The 20,161-nt window shown below is 37.2% G+C and overlaps 1 protein-coding gene and 1 non-coding gene across 7 annotated transcripts in view; one reads left to right on the forward strand and one right to left on the reverse strand.

The window, feature by feature from the left end:
- Nucleotides 1–20,161, forward strand: part of PPP1R9A (protein phosphatase 1 regulatory subunit 9A) — a 361,745-nt gene that overhangs the window by 180,746 nt on the left and 160,838 nt on the right. The gene's annotated exons all lie outside the window — the stretch shown is intronic.
- Nucleotides 3,106–3,212, reverse strand: LOC114009500 (U6 spliceosomal RNA). Its single transcript, XR_003550906.1, has one exon. It is a non-coding gene; the product is annotated as a U6 spliceosomal RNA (small nuclear RNA).

Genomic DNA, 20,161 nt, shown 5'->3' on the forward strand with positions numbered 1-20,161 from the left:
TTTGGTTTTTTTTTGTTTTTTTTTTTTTTTTTTTTTTTTTTTTTTTTTTTTTTTTCCGTCATGTGATGTCTGTCCTCAGCTTGCAGAGTTTAAAAATTAAGCATATTTTCCTCATGACCTTTATGGAAATTAAATTTTTAATTGTGCTGTGTAGGTCTTAGCTTGTAGAAACAAATTTTTCCCTCTATAAGCATTTGAATCTTTTTGAGGTTTTAGAAAATTGTGCAACTCTCATTTTATTATGCTTCTAGTAGATGGTGCTAAACTCTTAAGTATGGATTCTTGCTTGAAAAAAAGTGCACAATTTAAGTGCAAGATTTTAGATAGGCTGTCACCACGCATGTATTCTACATGAATCCACCCTAAAAGAGCACAGGGAGGTCTTCTATCGCCGTTGTTCTCATCCCTCTCATGCCTGACCGATCCTGGAGGAGGAACAACAGTGCTCACTACCTTGCTTTACTCACGGGATGAGTCAGAGAGTGATGATGCCTTTGCCCTTTTTGCTTCCCATTTCCTTTATGAGGGCTGTGTGACCATATCCCTACCTTCCTGCTGTTGTGTGAATGACTGGCCACGCTATCAAGAGCACACCGGAAGTCTGCACCTTGAGAGAGCCAGTCTCGGCTCTCAGTGAAGTCTATCACAAAATCCTCCAAAAAGGATGAAGATAGAAGGCTTCCATAGAGGGTTTCCCAGAGCTCATAAGTCATCTCTCCCCTTTTAATTCTGGTCCTCTTTAATGGTCTTCATAAACTCCCATTCTGAAAAAGAAAGATACTTTTAGGGACTCTGCACAGCATGTGGATTTTCTTTATGCAAATTGACTGTGTGTCACGAGAGGAACTTAGCCCTATACTTTTGTCCCATCTCTTACCATTTGTTCGTTAGTCACCGGCCTTGGCCCTATTGAAATACTCTCTGTTCTGTACTTTGGTTCTTCCCTCTCTCTCTCCTTGTACATGCCACTCTTTCTTTCAGAATATTTTCTACTCACCTCCCCTACCCCACTTATTATTTGCTGTGTCTTAACTGGAGGAGGCTGAAGTCTCTGATTTGGGGGTTATTTGAGAAATCCTTTCTACTCACCATTTCTCCTTTCTTTCAGGATTTTGAGCATGCACACACATGTACCCAACATGTTTCTCAAGCTGCTGGGTCCAGGACTTGAATTTGCCAATTTGCTACATGGTATCCAGCTCCTTAAACACTATGCTACTGATTAGCACCATTCCTTTTTTCTTCTTTCTTTTTATAATTTGCTGTAGGGTACATATGCTCCCCAGAGAAAGTCAGAGAATAAAAGGGAGAGAGGGAAAATATACACACACACACACACGAAACAAGAAATGGAAAATTACTTGTCGATGATAACATGTATGATTAAGCAACTATACAGTGTATCCTGGATGGGAAATTACATTTCGTATGCTATGATGATGCTCAGTGAATGAGTGTAAAATAATTAATTAATTAAAAAATTTTAAAAGTCATATGACAAAGCAAACAAAACTGTAAAGGTTATATGGAAAATTGGAAAATTAAATAAAATATTTTCTGCATGTATATATAAAGAAAGCACCCATGGGGAGATAACCTTACTTCAGTCCCTTCTCCTCCATTCTCCTCTTGGGATTTTGGGTATGCATGCACACATCCCAGTGTTTTGTTCAAGCCAGTGGGTCCTGGACTTGAACCACAGAGTCAGCTTTGTGGGATCCAGCCACCTTAAACACCATGACACTAGCTGCCCCTATTCTATCCTTTTCTGTTTAGCTTTCTCAATGGTTCTCACGACCCATTAAGTTGATTCACAACCAGATCACTGTCAGCACTTTGAAATCAATTGCTTTATGTAACTGTACCTTTTCCTATTATGAACAATTGAAGTATTGCTATATTAATCAGCATTCAACCAAAGGAGCAGAACTGACAGGAGATATTTATTAAAGATATTTATTATAAAGAATTGGCTTACACAAATGTGGGTGCTGGATATAGAAGTCCAAAATCTGTAGAACAGGCCATTGTGTTGAGAGGGTGAAACTCTCAGGAATGAGTTGATGCTATCACAGGTACAATTATTTATTTATTTATTTATTTTTAAATCTTGGAAACCTCAGTTCTACTCTTAAGCCTTTTGGCCAAATGAATCAGTTCCACCCAGATTACTTAGGATAATCTTCCTTACTGGAAGCCAACTTAATTTGAACTTCAATCACATTTACAAAATACTAGGTTGTTTGAAAAGTTGTGACGGGATTTTTCTATGCAAAAATGCATCATTACTTTTCTGACAACTCAATACTTCACAGTGACACCTAGATTAGTGTTTGATTAAATAACCAAGAACCGTAGCTTAGTCATGTTGACATATTGAAAGACTATCACAGTGGTATACATGGACTGGTCTTTGATCTTGTTTATTTAGGGAGTAGAAATCAATTTTAGTCCACCTGTCACTAGGATGATTTGTGTCACATTCTTTTCTTCCCTCTGCACTGAAGTTAACCTTAAGATCCTCACTCACTTGGCTCGTAATTCAGACCCATCCGTGTTTTGACATTCTTTTTCACTGCCCTGGGTAAATGCACAATTCTTAGGAGTTTATGGAGTTTCTTGTGTTAGGAACTCTTGTTTTTCGCTTACACTGTTACTTCTGATGATATCCTCCAACAAATAGTTAAGTATTCTTCAAGACTGTTTTCTTCTATTTTCAGACAAAATTTGGGGCCTGAGGTTTTCTTTTCAATGTTTCCAAGACCTCAGCGTTTAATGTTTAATTTTTTTTTAAATTTTATTTATTTATTTATTTTGATTTGACCAGAGAGGGATAGAACAAGAGAGCGGGAAAGTGAAAAAGCAAGCCGCCAGGTCCAGTCCTTGACCCATAGCCAGCCAGTGGGATGCCAGTGCACTTACTCACCATGCCACCTGCCGTCTCCCCCCCATTTTTTTTTTTTTTTTTTCTATTAAACTTAAATGACCAATGGAGACAAACAGTTCACAGATTGCTCTTCCACCACTGAGTAAGGCTGGGGTGGCAGGAATGAGTGATATTCATTTAGTTTTCTGGCTCTCTGGGGGGTGGGGGGCAGACTTGATAAAAATGCCGCACGCTTCAGGAATTTGCCTGTCATCCTTGTGCAGGGGCCATGCTAACCTTCTTCATATCGTTCTGATGTTAGTACATGTGCTGCCGAATCGAGCACGAATATAGTTTCAACCACCCCTTCTCTCCTATAAATAAGGTTCGATGTCCGTACACACACATAGGCATACGTGTAGATGTACACGTCTATATGCACATGTACTTTTATCATGTTTTGAATATAAAATAGAATTTAAACCAAGTTATAATTGAACTGAGACAGTAAGATCCAGATGATTCTTAAAGATAGTCAAGGAGCAGAACAACCTCATCCGTCACACACCTGAGAAAACCCATGTTTCCAACGGCCCTATTTTAAGGTCTCCGACTTCATTGATCTTTGTCCTCTAAGGGCCTAAGACCCTGTGCACTTTTTAGATGGAAAGTAGATAATAGATTGTTTATGGGAGAAAAAGGGAAGAGGACTGTTAACAGAGGGTCTCCCGAACCCGTTTAAAGGTGTGTTGATTTTAGTCATCATAATGACCTAATTTTAAAAAACCTCTGTATGAAGAGTAAAGGCTTTATAAAGGGGGTATAGAATAGGGACCGTTTCCCCCCAATGATCCCCCAAAACGTGCTCCCATAAAAGGATGCAGGATATCCTAGTGTTTAGTTTTTAAGATGCCTTCCAGCCTAGCTTGTGCATCAGAGGTACCATCAACCTTGGAGCTTTCTGTGTTTGTGTAACTTCGGTATCTGAGGAACTTACGGGTCTAAATTTTCTTTTCCCATGTTCAAGAGAACCTCTCAAACCCTCTTTGGTGTAGCTGACATCTCCGTTTCCTCTCTTCAGCTTCACTACACACACACACACACACACACACACACACACACACACACATGCCTATACACATGCACATACTGTAGTAATCCTCTCATCTGTTTTTCTATTTAGACAATTCAGAATAATCTCCCTCCATAGACTTTTGGAATCAGTATTGGCACTTGTAGTGAAAAAAGAAACGAGTACCAACTGCTGAGACAAATGCTAGAACAGAAAGCGATTTACTAACTCATCCCATTGCATCTGTGCAAGAATAACCACTCCTGGGTAACATAAGTCAGTTATTTCTCCTAGGAGGTTGCCCACCCCTCAAGAAAAGGTGCCAGTTGGGCTAATTATTTAAATTTATCTGTGACCAGAACACCTGTCTAGTGGGAACTGGACCAAAGCCACCGGTTTACTTCACGCTGGCCACCAGTTGTCAGCTTGTGAAGCATATGTCTCTGATTTACACTGAAAGTCTGGTTAAGCTGAAAGAGAACATGGCTAATTTCTCATGGATATGTTTAATTGTTTATAGTAATTTAAAAAGTACTGAGGGAAACATGAACATCAGTGGAATTTTCAGTTCTCTGTTAAAAACTGTCTCTTAACAGAAACTCACTAATTTGGGCTTCTTTGTCTTAGAAATTGTCCAAATTTGCAGTGAGGTAATTTTATATTTGTTTATGAAGGAATTTTTTCTTGATTATTTTAATGGCATAAACTGGTTTTTGCAAAGAGAATTATTTTAAAAAGTATTAAAGTATTCTTACAACATGTATTTGCAGATAAATGGCACTAATTATAATAAAATGTTATCAAAAGCAAATTATTCAGGACTTTTTAATCTTTTCATTTTGCTGATCTTTTCTATAAGTGTGACTTTAATAAAACTCTACTTATTTAGAAATTCTGTTTTATTAAATATCTTCATATATAATATTTAACTTTATATTTATTTATATATGTGTGTGTGTTTGTGTTTATGAGAGTATGTTTGAGGACATGACAATTTACAAAATTCCAAATAATGTAAGAAAAATACCATCTAGATATGACTTGGGAACCAGCAGTTAGCGTAATGGCTATGTCGCTAGACTCCCACGTAGTCGACTGCGGTTCACATCCCGGACCCGGTGGCTTAAAACTCACGCCGGGCACGTGTGCGTGCGTGCCCAAGATCCCGAGAGGAAAATGGAGAAGGGATTGCAGCCTGACCATCCCCCGGGAGGTGATTTCTCTCTGTCTCTATGTTTCTCTCTGTTTGTCTGGTGAGCGCACACGCCCTATAGCAAAAACCTCTCCAAAAAAAAAAGATAAGACTAGAAGGTACCGGCAGTTGGAGTAATGACTATGTCGCTGGACTCCCATGTAGTTGACTGTGGTTCGAGTTCTGGACCGGGTGGCTTAAATTCAAGCCAGGCTCGTGTGTGTGTGTGCCCAAGATCCAGAGAGGAGAGTGGAGGAGAAGGGATTGTGGCATGGCCATCCTCCCCAGAGGGTGATTTCTCACTTTCTGTCTCTCTCTGTCTTTCTGGTTATTAGCACACACGCCCTATAACAAAAAACCTCTTCAAAAAAAGAAAAAAGATATGACTTGAAGACTTAGTAAGTAGTATAGCTTATTTTACTATATAATGCCAGTACATATAATTCTGAAGACCATTTGTTTTTTTTTTTTTTTTTTTTTTTTTTTAGCTTTTAGGTAAGAACTGATTTGAAAACCACCCCTCTCTGCATTGTATGAAGGAAGAAATATGTGAGAGGTGGATCACGTGAAAGATGTGTTTGGTGTCTCTATATGCAACCAACCCTGGGTATCTATAGCTCTATGTGAGAAAAAGCTGGGAAGAAGATTTAGGAACATCCTGGTATAGGTGGTAGTATTCAGTCCCATTCTTGGGACTAGAATTATGTTGGCAGGATGAACAATAGGGCTTTCTTGTGATTACTACTATATCTGACTTGTCACTAATATTTTCACTTAAAAGGAAGTAAAAGGGTTCTGCTAGTCAAATCCGTCTCTTGTGTTTATAAACTGAGATAGGATCTTTACAGTTCATACTAATAGTGAACAAGTGGTCTTTTTAAATGGAAGACCGGTTAGAATAGTCTAGTTTATATTGCACTACAATGTTCCCAGTTATCTTCTAACAGATATTTATTTCTCACTCATGCTACATGTCTGTTGTAGGTCGGAAAGAAACTCTTTGCATTTGTTGTAGTCACTTGGGTACTTAGACTTAGAGAACATACTTAGTTCCAGTTCGCAGAGATATTGGAAAAAGAAAACACCAGGTCTTGCCTCTGCAATGAAAATGCCTTACTTGAAAGAGACACTCATCATGTCTGCCTAGAATCTATTGGCCAGAATTACTTATATAGCTCCACCCCAGTACATCTAATGGTAGAGAATTATTACACCTAACATACCCAGAAGGAGAACTAGAAATACTGCTAAGTAGCAGTACTTTTCTACACATAGATCGATTTACTTTTCATTTAGCCAGCTCATATGGGGTGCAAAAGTCAACTTACTTTCTGTGTAAACAAATGTGAAAACAACCTAAACCATTTGTGAAAAAATGTAATTGAAGTACAAACTTATTTTGCTGAAAAAAAAATTGAAATCTCTGCATAGGTTTTCCATAATACACATTTTCTTTGAACTTTTTTGAAAACACCTTTTATAAGCGGAATTCTTACTTCACTTTCAGGTGATGTGATGTTTACATGTATTAATCTTTTTTTCTCTATAAGTATTTATTATAATTTATGATTTACATATAATCATTACGCATCTCTGTAGGGTACAAAATGGTGTTTTAAAAAATATTTTAATTTTTATTTATTATCATTATTATTTTTTAATTTGCTATAGGGCACATACCCTCACCAGAGAGAGACAGAGTGAAAGACAGAGACAGAAAGAGAAAGTGAGAAGGTAAGCTGACAGGTTTGGGACTTGAATCTCAGATCTCCATGTATGAAGTACAGCACCTTTAACCACCACGCCACCTGCAGACCTCCAGAGTAGTCTTTAAAAGCATGTTTACAGTGTGTAATAAACAAATTCAGGACATAAACATATTCACCACCTTCAACATTTAATATACTGTGTTGTGAACATTCGAAACCCACTCCAACACAATTATGTACTTAAATATATGATGTTCTCTACTTTGAGATACAGTTCTGAAGAAAAACATATTGATTAAAAGTCATGAAACAAATGATCGCATAAATTAGCAAAGATAATCTTAGCATAGCTGATGAAAGAAGAATGTGTAATTTTTCATGTAGAGGACCATGGGAGGTAAAAGTTTATAATCTGAAAAAAATCTGTAGTCTCCATCATTGGTCCAGTTAGAGAGAGGCAAAATTTTACGTAACAACGGCTCATTAGGAAGAGGCAGCAAAAGAACACTTTTATTCACACACTGTGAATTCTTTTAAGACCATGGCACTGTACCTTACATAAAACAATAAATCCTCAAAAAGGCAAAATTAAAAGCAGAAAGAGGTGTTTAAAAGTGAAGACATGGTGGGACCAGCAGATAATATAATGGTTATATCACTGGATTTCCACATAGTTGACCACGGTTTGCATCCTAGACCCAGTGGCATAAACTCATGCCAGGTGCATGTGCGTACATATGCAAGATCCTGAGAGGAGAATGGAGGAGAAGGGATTGCAGTGTGGCCATCCCTCCTGGGGGGTGATTTCTTGCTTTCTGTCTCTCTGTCTAGCTCTTCCTTTCTGTTGAGTGCACACACCCTATAGCAAAAACATATCTCTTAAAAAAAAAAAAAGTGATGACATGGTAAAGCCAGTGACCAGTAATGATTTATAAGCTTTACAAAATTATTGATTTTGGGATCAGCAGTTAGCGTAATGGCTATGTCACTGGACTCCCACGTAGTAGACTGCGGTTTGAGTCCCGGACCCGGTGGCTTAAACTCACGCCGGGCGCGTGTGCGTGAGTGCCCAAGATCCCGAGAGGAGAATGGAGGAGGAGGGATTGCGGCATGGCCATCCCCTCTGGGAGGTGATTTCTCGCTTTCTGTCTCTCTGTCTGTCTCTGTCTGTCTGGTGAGTGCACGTGCCCTATAGCAAACCTCCCCCCCAAAAAAATTATTGATTTTAACCTTTTAAAAATAAATTCCAAAGAAAGACCCAGCTACCTGTAAAATTTTTGCAATCTTTCCTCTATTATCTAGTTTTACACAGTGAGTATTTGTTATAATAAATATATAAATTGAAACCTATGCAGACAACTGCCTGTCAAATAATTGATGAATTTGTATTTAAACCTGATTGTTTGTAAAATAGTTGAATCTTCATTTAGTCCTGGCATTCAATATTATTATCAATATACATAGACTTACTCTTTTTTAATAATTGTTTTGTGTTCTCTTACTTCTATTTGTCTCCTTTTAGCTTTCCTGGCATAATAGTCCTTTAAGTATTTTCTGAAGAGCTGTTTTTGTTTTGGAGAATTCTTTTAGAATTTGTTTATCTGGGAATGATTTTATTTGTCCTTCCTATTTGAAGGATAATCTTGCTGGGTGTAGTACTCATGGCTGAAATTGCTTTTCTTTCAGAGTTTTAAATATGTTTTCTTCCTTGCCTTTATCGTTTCACTTGAGAGATCAGGTGTTAGTCTAATGGAATAATCTTTGTAAGTAACTTGGCATTTCTCTGGCCATTTTCAGAATATTGTCTTTGTTTTTGGTATTTACCTATTTTTTTTATTAATTTATTTTAATTTGACCGGAGAAAGAGACATACACAGAGGGCGATGGGGATTGGGGGGAGAGTGAGAAAGCAAGCCACCAGGTCCAGGACTCAAACCATGGTCAGCCATGTGGGAGTGTCCAGCGCCTTAACCACCATGCCACCTGCTGGTCCCCCAAAATCATATGCATTGAGAGAGACAGAGAGAGAGAGAGATGGACTCAATGCCACAATCCTCCATCCTCCATAGGTTTTTGCTATAGGGCAGGCACCACCATGCCTGGTATTTAACTATTTTGTTATGGTATGCCATGGAGAAGATCTTAAGATATATCTATTAGCTGTCCTTTGTATCTCCTGGATTTGAATGTCTCCACATTTCTCTAAATTTGGAAAGTTTTCAGCTAATATATTATGATATATATTTTCTGTGCCTTTACCTATCTGTTTACCTCTGGGATACCTATTATGTGACTATTTGGCTATTACATGGTGTCTAGGATTTCTTGTATTTTGTCCACATTTTCAATTGTTATTCTCTATTCATTTCAGTTGTTTGGACTAATTTGGAGGCTTTGTTTCCAAGGTTATAGATTCTTCTTTGTGGTCTAATCTGCTCTTGATACTTTTGTGGGAGGTTTTGATTTCCAACATTGTATTCTTTATCTCCAGAAACTCTTTGCTTCTTTTTCAGTGTGTCTATCTCTTTATGGAGTTCCTCCTTCAAGTCATGGAAGGATTTTCTCATCCCCTGGAATTGGTTGTCTTTTTTCTCTTGCATCTCATTGAGTTTTGTTACCTGGAATTTTCAGAAGTCTTTTTTCTTACATTTCTTCTATCTCGTATATTTTACCCATTGTTGGTGAGGAGTTACAATCTTTTGAGAGGGAGGTATTTCCTGAATTTCTCCTATTTCTTGGGGTTCTGCTTTCATTTTCTGTCATCTGGTGGTATACTCACTTTGTCTGATTTTTTGGTGTATTTGTTGTTGTGTGCTTCTGCACTTCTCTATGATATGTGTAAGCGCTGTGCTAATTTCCCTACTTTATTGTGAATGGGAGTGTAAAGTTTTGGGTTCAAGTTTCAGAGGGGAATTTTTCATTTTACTTCTAAGTGAGTTATGGGGAAAGAATTCCTCTGGAGTCTCCTATTTTCAGGTGTTTGGTTCTTGTATACCCAAGCCTAACTGCTCCCAATGTGGATGGAGGCTGAGCTGACAGGTAGAATGTAAGATAACAGACCACATTCTGCCATGTGGGCTAAGGAGCCCCTCCTTCCTCATAGCTGTTGGATGGTGATCCTTGCTGATGAGCTCAAACTGAATGGCTTGACTTGGTCCTGTCTGTCAGTCTTTCTATCTTTAGGATTGCAGGATCTCCCTCTTGTTCCTTCTCTCTTTGGTGCTGCAGGAACCAGGTCTACATGTATTAATCTTTACACACCTTTTTTTTTTTCCCCCTGCTTTCTGTACATTACAGAAGAATCCAGAGTTTGAATTTTATATGTATTTGTGAGTGTGAAAGAGAGTATGCAACCCATGAATGCCCTCGAACGGGGTATTCCTAACAGAATTCTCCCTACTAAAGTAGATTATGAATATTATTTTTTACCAATAGAAGATACTCAGTTGCCTTCTTTACTGTTCAACTAAAGATAGTAAAATAAGTGTTTTGATTTGGTACTTACAGTGCCTACCAGATCATTTAGATATGCAGGTTTTGTATGCCTTTTCCAAAATGCTTGGAACAGAAGTGTTCTGGATTTCATATTTTTTTCAGATTTTGGGTTATTCATATATACAAAATGAAGTCTTAGTGTTGAGACCCAAATCTAAATATAAAATTCATTTATGTTTCATGTACACCTCACATATATAACTTGAAAATGATTGTGTGCAATTTTTTTATTGCAGTATTTTTACTGTGATCTGTTACATGAAGTAAGGTGTGCACTTTTCCTTTGAGACATGTTGGCAACATGTTTGTGTTAGAAAATTTTTGGATTTTGAGGAGTTTTAGATTTCAGATTTTTGGATTAGTGATGTTCAACCTCTAATTTGAGCAGAGTCAACAAAACTCAGAGTGTTAAAATTAATTGAGAGCTTAATTGGATAAAAATCATAATGATATTATTGGACCAGCAGTGCCATGGAGGTTAAAGCATAGAGTCTCCCATGGCCGACTGAGCAATTCAAGTCCTGAACCTAGTGTCTTGAAAATTACACTGAGCATATGTGCATGCATATCCAAAGTCCCAAAATCCCAAAAGGAAACTGGAGGAGAAGGGATTGTGGTGTGGCCTTCCTCCAAAAGAGTGATTTATCACTTTCCCTCTTCTTTTCCCTCTTCTTTTCCCTCTCTGTTTCTATCTGGGGAATATATAGCAAACAACAGCAACAACAAAAGCATAATGATATTACTTAGATAGAATTGTGGATTCTATTAGGTCTTTGGGAAAGTCATGATGTATTTTTCTGTTTTTCTATACAAAAATGTGTCATGACTTTCCCAAAGACCAAGGAGATGGTTTATTCCTCAAAGATTCCACTAGAGTGCATATTGATATGATAATATTGAAAGCCATTGGATGCATTATTTGCTATAAAGAAGCCATAATTTAGAACTAATGTTTTTAGTTAGCTTACTCTAAAATGTTTTGATAAAGAGTTTTCATCATAGTGTCTTGTAATGACAAGAATTTTGATTAGTTCTCAGTCAAGAATTGACCTAAGAATTAAGAAGCCTGGGTATGAGAATTGGTCGTGCCTTCGTTGAGCTCAGAAGGGTGCAGTGGATCAGCTAAACTCACAAAGCATAGCAATGCAAGTTCTCATTGCCCATTGCTTTTCACTGGTGGGCCAAATGTAGTTTCCCCTCAGCACTCTTTTACCACTGAAGTCCTAGCTAGCTTGGCCTTTTTGCTTAATGTAACTTTAAAAAAAATTACTTATTTTTTACATGGGAGGGAAAACAGAGAGATAGGACAGAGAGAGACAACCCTAGCAGATATTCATGCCGGAGTCCCTTTACTACAAGGCTATAAGCCAGCCTTCTAGGAAGGTATTCTTTGGGCAAGATTACATTTAAATCAGTAGGCTAAAGCATATTTCCCTTTGTAATATGGGTGATAGGTCTCATTTAATCAGTTGAAGACCTTAATTGAAAAAGACTGATCTCCACAGAAGAGGGAAATTTACATTTGAACTTGAGATACAGCATTAACTTTCCTAGGTCTCTAGGATACTGGTCTACCCTGCAGATCTTGGAATTTCCAGTTTTTATAACCATGTGAGCCAATTCCTTAAATAAATTTAATGTTAACATAAATAAGATTAAAAGTCCAAGTTTTGTGTATATATATAAAATAATTAGATAATACACACATCCTGTTGACTCTTTTCCTTTGGAGAACCCTGACAAATGCAGGCTTCATTGTGTTGCCTTTTGAACTAACATGCTTTGCCTCTCATTTTGTAGCATGTGTTGTGCTCCCCTTCCCTTACTTAGTAATCCATGAAAATACTAGGCTTACAGTTAGTGAAATATACCTTTTGACCTTATAGAATTTGTTTTCATTAATTATCCTCTCTCCCATATGTGTTTTATTCACTGAATTTTAAGTTTCTCTTGTAAAAATAGGAAAAGTGGGCACTCTCTTTACCCTTTCCTATCACACTTCACTAGAGCATGGTAATAATGGTAATCATCTGGTAATACATAAGATAATTTTTATAAAGTTTTATGTCTTTTGTAATTTAATTCAATTTACTTAAACATATGCAACATAATAGTTGTGGGTATAATTTTGTTTTAGGAGCTTCTAGTTAGCATGCCAGTTATCCCAAACAGGAATGTACCCTCTAGGATTAGTTAGTATTTGAAAGTTCCCACACTCTAGATATGTTGAAGACACAGGGATTAGAGGAGACATATTTTATGTGAATGGAGCTTGAGTCAGGCAAAGTCAGGAAGTGAACTGCTTTTGGAGTAACACCAACTGCAGTACTTCATTTGGTCCTGTTTTCTGGTTTGTGGAATCCTATTGAATGATCTAATTAGAAGATTATATGTGTACTCCTTTAGAACATGGTTGCAACTGCTTTAAGTAAACCTTTCATAGATACTACTTTTCAAAATGACAGATTTTGGAATTTACTGAGTTTATGAGAAAGGCTCATGGGTCTGTTTTTTTGCATCTTACTGCTCAACAATATTTTCATAGGCTATAGAGTTCATTTTGAGATTTTCTTTCATTGTAACATGCCTACTATGCTATAAGATTATAGCTAGGAGACTAAAGTTCTCATCTATTCAGACTCTTGGAGACTTTCAGTGTTTACCATCAAGTGGCTGATAATTATGAATTCTAGTTTGACTTCATTTTGCAACAAGAATCTATTGTAGCATACTCTTAGCACACACTGGGAAATCAAGAGGCTATGTAGTTCTTACTAGTAAATTGGTTAACTAGTCATTGTTCTGGGGGAAGCAAATTGATATTATATCAGGTTGCTGGGAAAGTCATGACATATTTGTGTTTCTATGTAAAAATGCCTCATGACTTTCCCAACAACCCAATATATTGGTCTAATGCTTGGTCTGTCACAAGTCTCCTTTTAAAATTTTTAAAATATTTTTGGAGAGATTTTCACCATAGGGCGCGTGCGCTCACCAGACAGAGAGAGACAGAGAGACAGAAAGCGAGAAATCACCCCCCAGGGGGAATGGCAATGCCACAGTCCCTTCTCCTCCATTCTCCTCTCGGGATCTTGGGCACGCACGCACACGCGCCCTGCGTGAGTTTTAAGCCACCGGTCCGGGACGCGAACCATGGTCGACTATATGGGAGTCCAGCGACATAGCCATTATGCTAACTCCTGGTCCCACAAGGCTCCTTTTTGAGGATGAATTATCACCTCTGTATTTGTTTTTAAAAATTTTAAGATATACTTGACTGTATGCTTAATGCTTAGTTTCAGTCTAAAGCCTCTTTAGCAAAGCCACTGAAATCATGTGACATGAGTTAGGGTTTTGCCAAGGGAGCTTGTGATGAGTGTAGACTGCTTGTGAAAGCATGTGAATGATTGGCTTATCTCCAGGACTACCCTGTGCCAAGCCATCATCTGAAATGCAACATGTTAGAACCTGGGACATTTTCCATCTTTCCTGTGTCAGGAAGATTAAGCAGAACCCAGGCTAGAGCTGGAACTAAGGCCTTCTAGAAGCATTGTGGAGAGATTTCTTCCAGTCAATATTTACAGACAATGTTGAATTTATTTTTATCTACATTGATTAAAGGAAATATGTCAATAAGGAAGTAAAAGAAATAATTTTTTCTACCTTATTATTAAAAAAGTGTTGCTGCTGTTTTTTGTAAAAGTATTGAAGCTAAAACTACTGAAAATGTAAATAGATGATAATTCTAGTTGAAATCTTATAATAAGCTCATTTTTACTTTGTTTTTCACAGCTTTCAGTTGCTCATTCAAAAATGTTCTTGCTAACTTTGTAAACTTCTAACCCTGGAAAGCCTGTCTTTGCTGTAGTGCAATGGACAAGGATATCTTGTTTTGTTTCCTTTGATCAAGGAACAGAATATTGCTTATTGGCTCTGATACAAGAAGTCTTAAATTTAAATATCCTTTTGTTTGCTTTTATCAGTGAAATAACACAGGAATAAGGTGAAGGCGACTGAACTAAAAACAAAAATGTATATCTATATATACATCTATATCTTGATGGTATTGAATATGTAGCCCAGAATACTTTGACCTTTAGAGATTTTTCATTAATATCATAATGAGACTGTGAATACTATTTGATTATATATTCATAATTTTACAGAGCAATTAAGGTAACATAAGTAAAAATAGTAAAAGTGTTTAAGAAAATTGAGGACGTACAGACCATGTATATAAATGAGGGAGTATATACCTAGGTCAATCTTCCTTCCATCTCTGAAGTTCTTCCGGGCCAAGACAAAACAGAAAGCATGTGAGGCAATGAACCACTGTATAATGGTAGCACACAGGTCTGGACACAGAAAAGACAGGCAGGTCTGTGATCTAATATCAGATTAGTTATGCAGACTTATGTTTAAAGGGAATTAAGCATCACAGTGGATGACATTTTCAAAACAAGTTTATAAAAGAGAGTATGAAATGAGTGGTAGGTACCTGGGGAATATCATCTTTCATATTACCCTGAGAAATTTTTCCTTCTCTCCATGTTTAACCAAGCAGAATTACATGGGTTATCACATTTCATTTTTACAGTAACCTTACGGGATAAGTATTATTATAGTAGTCATTTTGTAGATAAGGAAACTGAGGCGTAGCATGATTTTGCAACTAGGAAGAGACTACTATATAGCTAGAGAAATTAAGAGACATTAATTACATTAAAATTGGGTCCATACTAACTGGGAATCATACAAATTGAGAATATCTATTTCTGTATCTACAGTGTGTTCTTTTGATTTAATAATATATTTATAACAGAGCCTTCCATGTCTGAGTAGAGTTTTTGATCTCTTCAATCACTATGTAGAATGACGTATTATACATCACTTAGCATGCCTTTTTCTCGATTGCTAGGCATTTAGGTTATTTCTTCTAATAAAAGGGACTATTACAAACAGTGCTGCCATGAACTTCCTGGCACATGTTTCTTTGTGCACACTTGCAGATATTTCTATAAATACTTAGATGTGACAGTATTAGGTCAAAGGCATTTACAGCTAAAGTGTTGATAGCTATTTTAAAATTACACTTCTTTTTTGTTTTGTTTTTTTTTGGAGTATCCTTTTCCTGTAGCCTCAGGAACACTGGATATTGAAGTCTTTGTTTTTGTAAACATTATTATAGATGAGTAGATAGTATTTCCTTCTTTTAATTTGCATTTGCTTAATTTTTAATGAAGTTGAGTATCATTTATTTTACACAATTTATTGTGCATTGGTTTTTCTTTATTAATTCTGTTTCTTTTCACTATTATATGTACAGTTTTGAGATGATAATATATTATAATTTCATTTTAATATTTGACAATATTTTCTTCTTATCCATAACTTTTCTTATAACTTCAGTATTGTATATTCTGTTGTCTAGAAGTTTTTACTGATTTTTAATCAAATACTTTATTTTCTTTAGAACATCTAGGATCTGTGATTTTTTTCTCTGGTATCTTTTATTTTTTCTTCCTCCCAGCTTGACAGAGTGGATGTGGGGGAGGAGAAAGCACTCCCCAATGGAGTGTGGTCATGTTGCAGTCCCTTTTCCATCCTGGAGGGACTTTGGGCATGCACACATACTCACCTGTCATGTTTCTGAAGCTGCTTGGGTCAAGATTTGAACTGCATTCAGGTGTGTGGGATTCAGCGCCTTCAACTAGTAGGCAATGGGGCAGCTGCCTTTTTTTTTTTTTTGGAGGTTTTTGCTATAGGGCACGTGCACTCACCAGAGAGAGAGAAACAGAAAGTGAGAAAACACTGTTTAGGGGAATGACCACACTGCAATCCCTTCTCCTCCATTCTCTTCTCGGGATCTTGGGCACGCACACTCTCTCACCCAGTATGAGTTTTAAATTTGGGTCCGGGTTTTAAATTTGGGTCTGGGACTTGAACCATGATCGGTTATGTGGGAGTCCAGCAATATAAGAATTATGCCATTGGCTGATCCCAAGGGCCAGCACACACCCCTTCCCCCCTTTTACTGTTAGAGAGAGATTTTTGCTATAGGGAATGTGTGCTCGCTGGAGAGACAAAGGCAGACAGAAAGCAAGAAATCGCCCTTCACAAGGGAGTTGGCCACCCCACCATCCCTTCTCTCAGAGTTGGGCATGCACACATATGTGTCTGCTGTGAATTTTAAGGTCTGGGACTTGAACCACAGTTGACTGCATGGGAGTCCAGCAACACAACCATTATACCATCTGCTGGTCCCACCAGCTCCTTTTAACACTTATCTAGTTTATGTATGTTGTTGTCCTTAATTAGAATTGTATTTTTTATTAATGATGAAGAATAGAAGTATTTTTCAGATGAATATCAAAATCCTTCTGTGCTATTTACTAAATAGACTGTTGTAGTTCATTTGAATAGAAAAGAAGTAAAGTGGAATAAAATCATGTGTAAAAAGTAATTTATCCCAGAGTGGGCCTGTGACCTAGTGGTTAAGGCAGTAAGTCCCACATAGACTATACATTTTGAACCCCAGCTCCAGAGGCTTGAAAAACACTCTAGCGTGGGGAGCAGCAGTTGGAGTAATGGCTATGTTGCTGGACTCCCATGTAATCGACCGTAGTTCAAGTCCCAGACCCAGTGGCTTAAACTCACACCGGACGCATGTGCGTACATGCCCAAGATCCCAAGAGGAGAAAGGAGAATAAAGGTTTGAGGCATGGCCGTCCCCGCTGGGGGGTTGATTTCTCACTTTCTGTCCCTCTGTCTCTCTCTGTCTTTCTAGTGAGCACACGCACCCTATAGCAAAAACCTCTCCAAAAATAAAAAAATGAAAAACACTCTAGCGTGTTTGTGCATGCCTTCAGTCTAGGTAGGATGGAGAAATGGAGGAGAAAAGGATTGTGTCATGACTATGCCCCATTAGTAGGTACTTTTCTCCCTCTTCCTTTCTGTCCTATGTCTTTCTTTGTTAAGTGCACATACGCTCTGGCAAATTAAAAACAAAAAATACTTTCCATGAGCCAAAAGTAGTTTTCATAAATGAAATTTTAATGTGTTTTTAATCTCCAAAGTGCCTGTTTTCATTCTACCTCTTTTTATTTCAAATAGCTTATTAGTTTCCATGAATAATGTGGATGATATTTAAATATTGATTGCCTTGAATTCATTAATTAAATTGGGGTAAACTGACATTTAAAGTACTTTGAAAGTATGGGTATTTTAAAGTAGTAAGGACTTTTATCTAGTCAAATGATGTGGTGTTGCACTTATTCATGAATTTTTGTGTTCTCCAGTTAGATTTTTTATTTTAAAAATTTATTAATTTTATACTTTTGATCATTATACATCATTACTACTTGTAAAGTGAATTTACCCAACATGAATATACTCTATACCAGTCCAGTTGAAGATACCATACGTATTATCACCAACAGATAATTATCCATTTCCATGTCCCATAAATGCCTTACCTCTGTATTTTTCTCCTTGATTCCCTTCCTCTCACTCTCCCCCTTCCCCCACCCTCTTTCCACACTGTCTCCAGTTTCAGTAACCATTTTCTATGCTTCTATAGAGTGTTTTCACCAGAGTGTGGACAATTGGTTTATATTAAGTGAAGACATACCATGTCTCTCTTTCAAGCCTGGATTACTTCGCTCAGCAGTAAATTTTCCATTTTCATTCACTTTCTATCAAATGCCAGGGTCTTGTTTTTATGGCTGAGTGGTATTTCATAGAGTGTATGTACCATACTTTTTTTTTTAATAATTATTTTATTTTTATTTATTCATTCATTTCTGTTTTTAATTTGACCAGAGAGAGACAGAGGTTGAGAGTGAGAGAGAGAGGAAGTGAGAAAGCAAGCCACCACCAGATTCAGGACTTGAACCCTGGTTGGCCATGTGGGAGTGTCCAGCGCCTTAATTACCATGCCACCTGCTGGTCCCTGTACCATACTTTTTAAGTCCATTCATCTGTTCATGGATATTTGTGTTGGTTCCATGTCTTAGCAATTGTAAATAATGCCACAGTAAACATAGATGTGCAAGCACTTATCTGACTGAGCATTTTCCTATTGTTTGGGTAGATACCCAAGAGGGGAACTGCTGGATCATATGGTAGGTCTATTTGTAGATCTTTGAGGAACCGCCATATTGTTCTCCTTAGTGGCTGGGGAAAACTAATGCCCCTTCCCACCAGCAGTGTAAGAGAGTTCCCCTTTCCCCACCCCCCCCCCAACACTTATCATTTTTTTTTTTTTAATCCTAGCCATTCTGACTGGGGTTAGGTGGTATCTCATTGTGGTTTTGATTTCCATCTCCCTTATGATAAAGAATGTTGAGCATTTTTTCATATGATTTTTGGCTGTTCGTATGTCTTCCTTAGAGAGTTGTTTGTTCAGATCATTTTCCCATCTTTTAACTGGGTTAATCATGTTTTTTCGTGTAAGTCACTTGAGTTCCTTGGGTATTCTGGTTATCAGACCCTTCTCTGAGGCATAGTTTACAAAAATCTTCTCCTATCCCAATGGTTGTCGATTAACAATAATTACTGTGTCTTTGCTGTGCAAAATCTTAATCTGCTGTAATCCCACTTGTCTATTTTTGGGGATTATTGCCTGTGCTTTGGGGGTTCTTATTTAAGAAGTTTTTGCCTCGTCCTTTGTCTCCAAGAGTTTCTCCAGTGTTTTCCAGAAGTGTTTTTATAGTTTGAGGTCTTAGGTTTAGATCTTTGATCCACCCTGAGTTGATTTTTGTTAATCGTGAGAAATAGGGGTACAGATTTATCTTTCTGCAGTTGTATATCCAGATCTCCCACCATTTGCTGAAGAGGTTTTCTTTTTCCCACTGGATTGACTGCTGCCCCTTGTCAAAATCAGTTGGCTGTATGTTTTGGGGTTTATTTCTGGAGTCTCTATTCTGTTCCATTGGTTGACATGTCTTTCTTTGTGCCAATACCGTGCTGTTTGATTATCACAGCTTTGTAATATATTTTGATATCAGGGAATGAGATACCTCCTACTCCACTCTTTTTGCACAGGATTGCTTTGGAAATATTGGATCTTTCATGATTCCAGACAAATTCTATGATTGTTTTTTTCTAGATCTTTGAAGAATGCCTCTGGTAATTTGATTGAGATTGCATTAAATATGTAGATTAATTTGGAATTAATTTTGCTTATATTGATTCTTCCTATCCAGGAGCATGGGATGTCCTTCCACTTTTTTGTGTCATTTTCTATTTCTTTTTTTTAAATTTCGTAGTTTTCCTTGTGGAGGTCTTTGACTTCTTTGGTTACATTTATTCCTAAGTGTCTTATGCATTTTGTGGTTATGGTAAATGGAATTACTTTCTTCAGTTCTACCTCAATCTGCTTGTTTTTTGTATATAGAAATCCTATAGATTTTTGTATGCTGATATTGTATCTTGCCACTTTACTGCATTCATTTATTACTTCCAGGTTTTTTTTTTAAAAAAAAATATATATATCTTTGGGTCTTCTATGTATAGATTCATGTCATCTGCAAATAGAGATAATTTCACCCCTTTTTTTCCTATTTGAATGCCTTTTATTTTATTCTCTTTTCTGATTGCATTGGCTAGGACTTCCAGCAGTATATTGAAAAGGAGTGGAGAAAACGGGCAGCCTTGTCTCATATCAATTTTGTCTCTATGCCAGTTTTGCTGAGAGTCGTAATCATGAAGGGATGGTGAATTTTATCAAATGCTTTTTCTGCATTGATTGATATGCTTGTATAGTTTTTATTTCTCTTTCTGTTAATATGGTGTATTATGTTTTTGGTTTTGTGTATGTAGAACTA

This window comes from Tupaia chinensis, unplaced genomic scaffold (genome assembly GCF_000334495.1).
Source record: "Tupaia chinensis unplaced genomic scaffold, TupChi_1.0 Scaffold000544_1, whole genome shotgun sequence".
Lineage (NCBI taxonomy): Eukaryota > Metazoa > Chordata > Mammalia > Scandentia > Tupaiidae > Tupaia > Tupaia belangeri.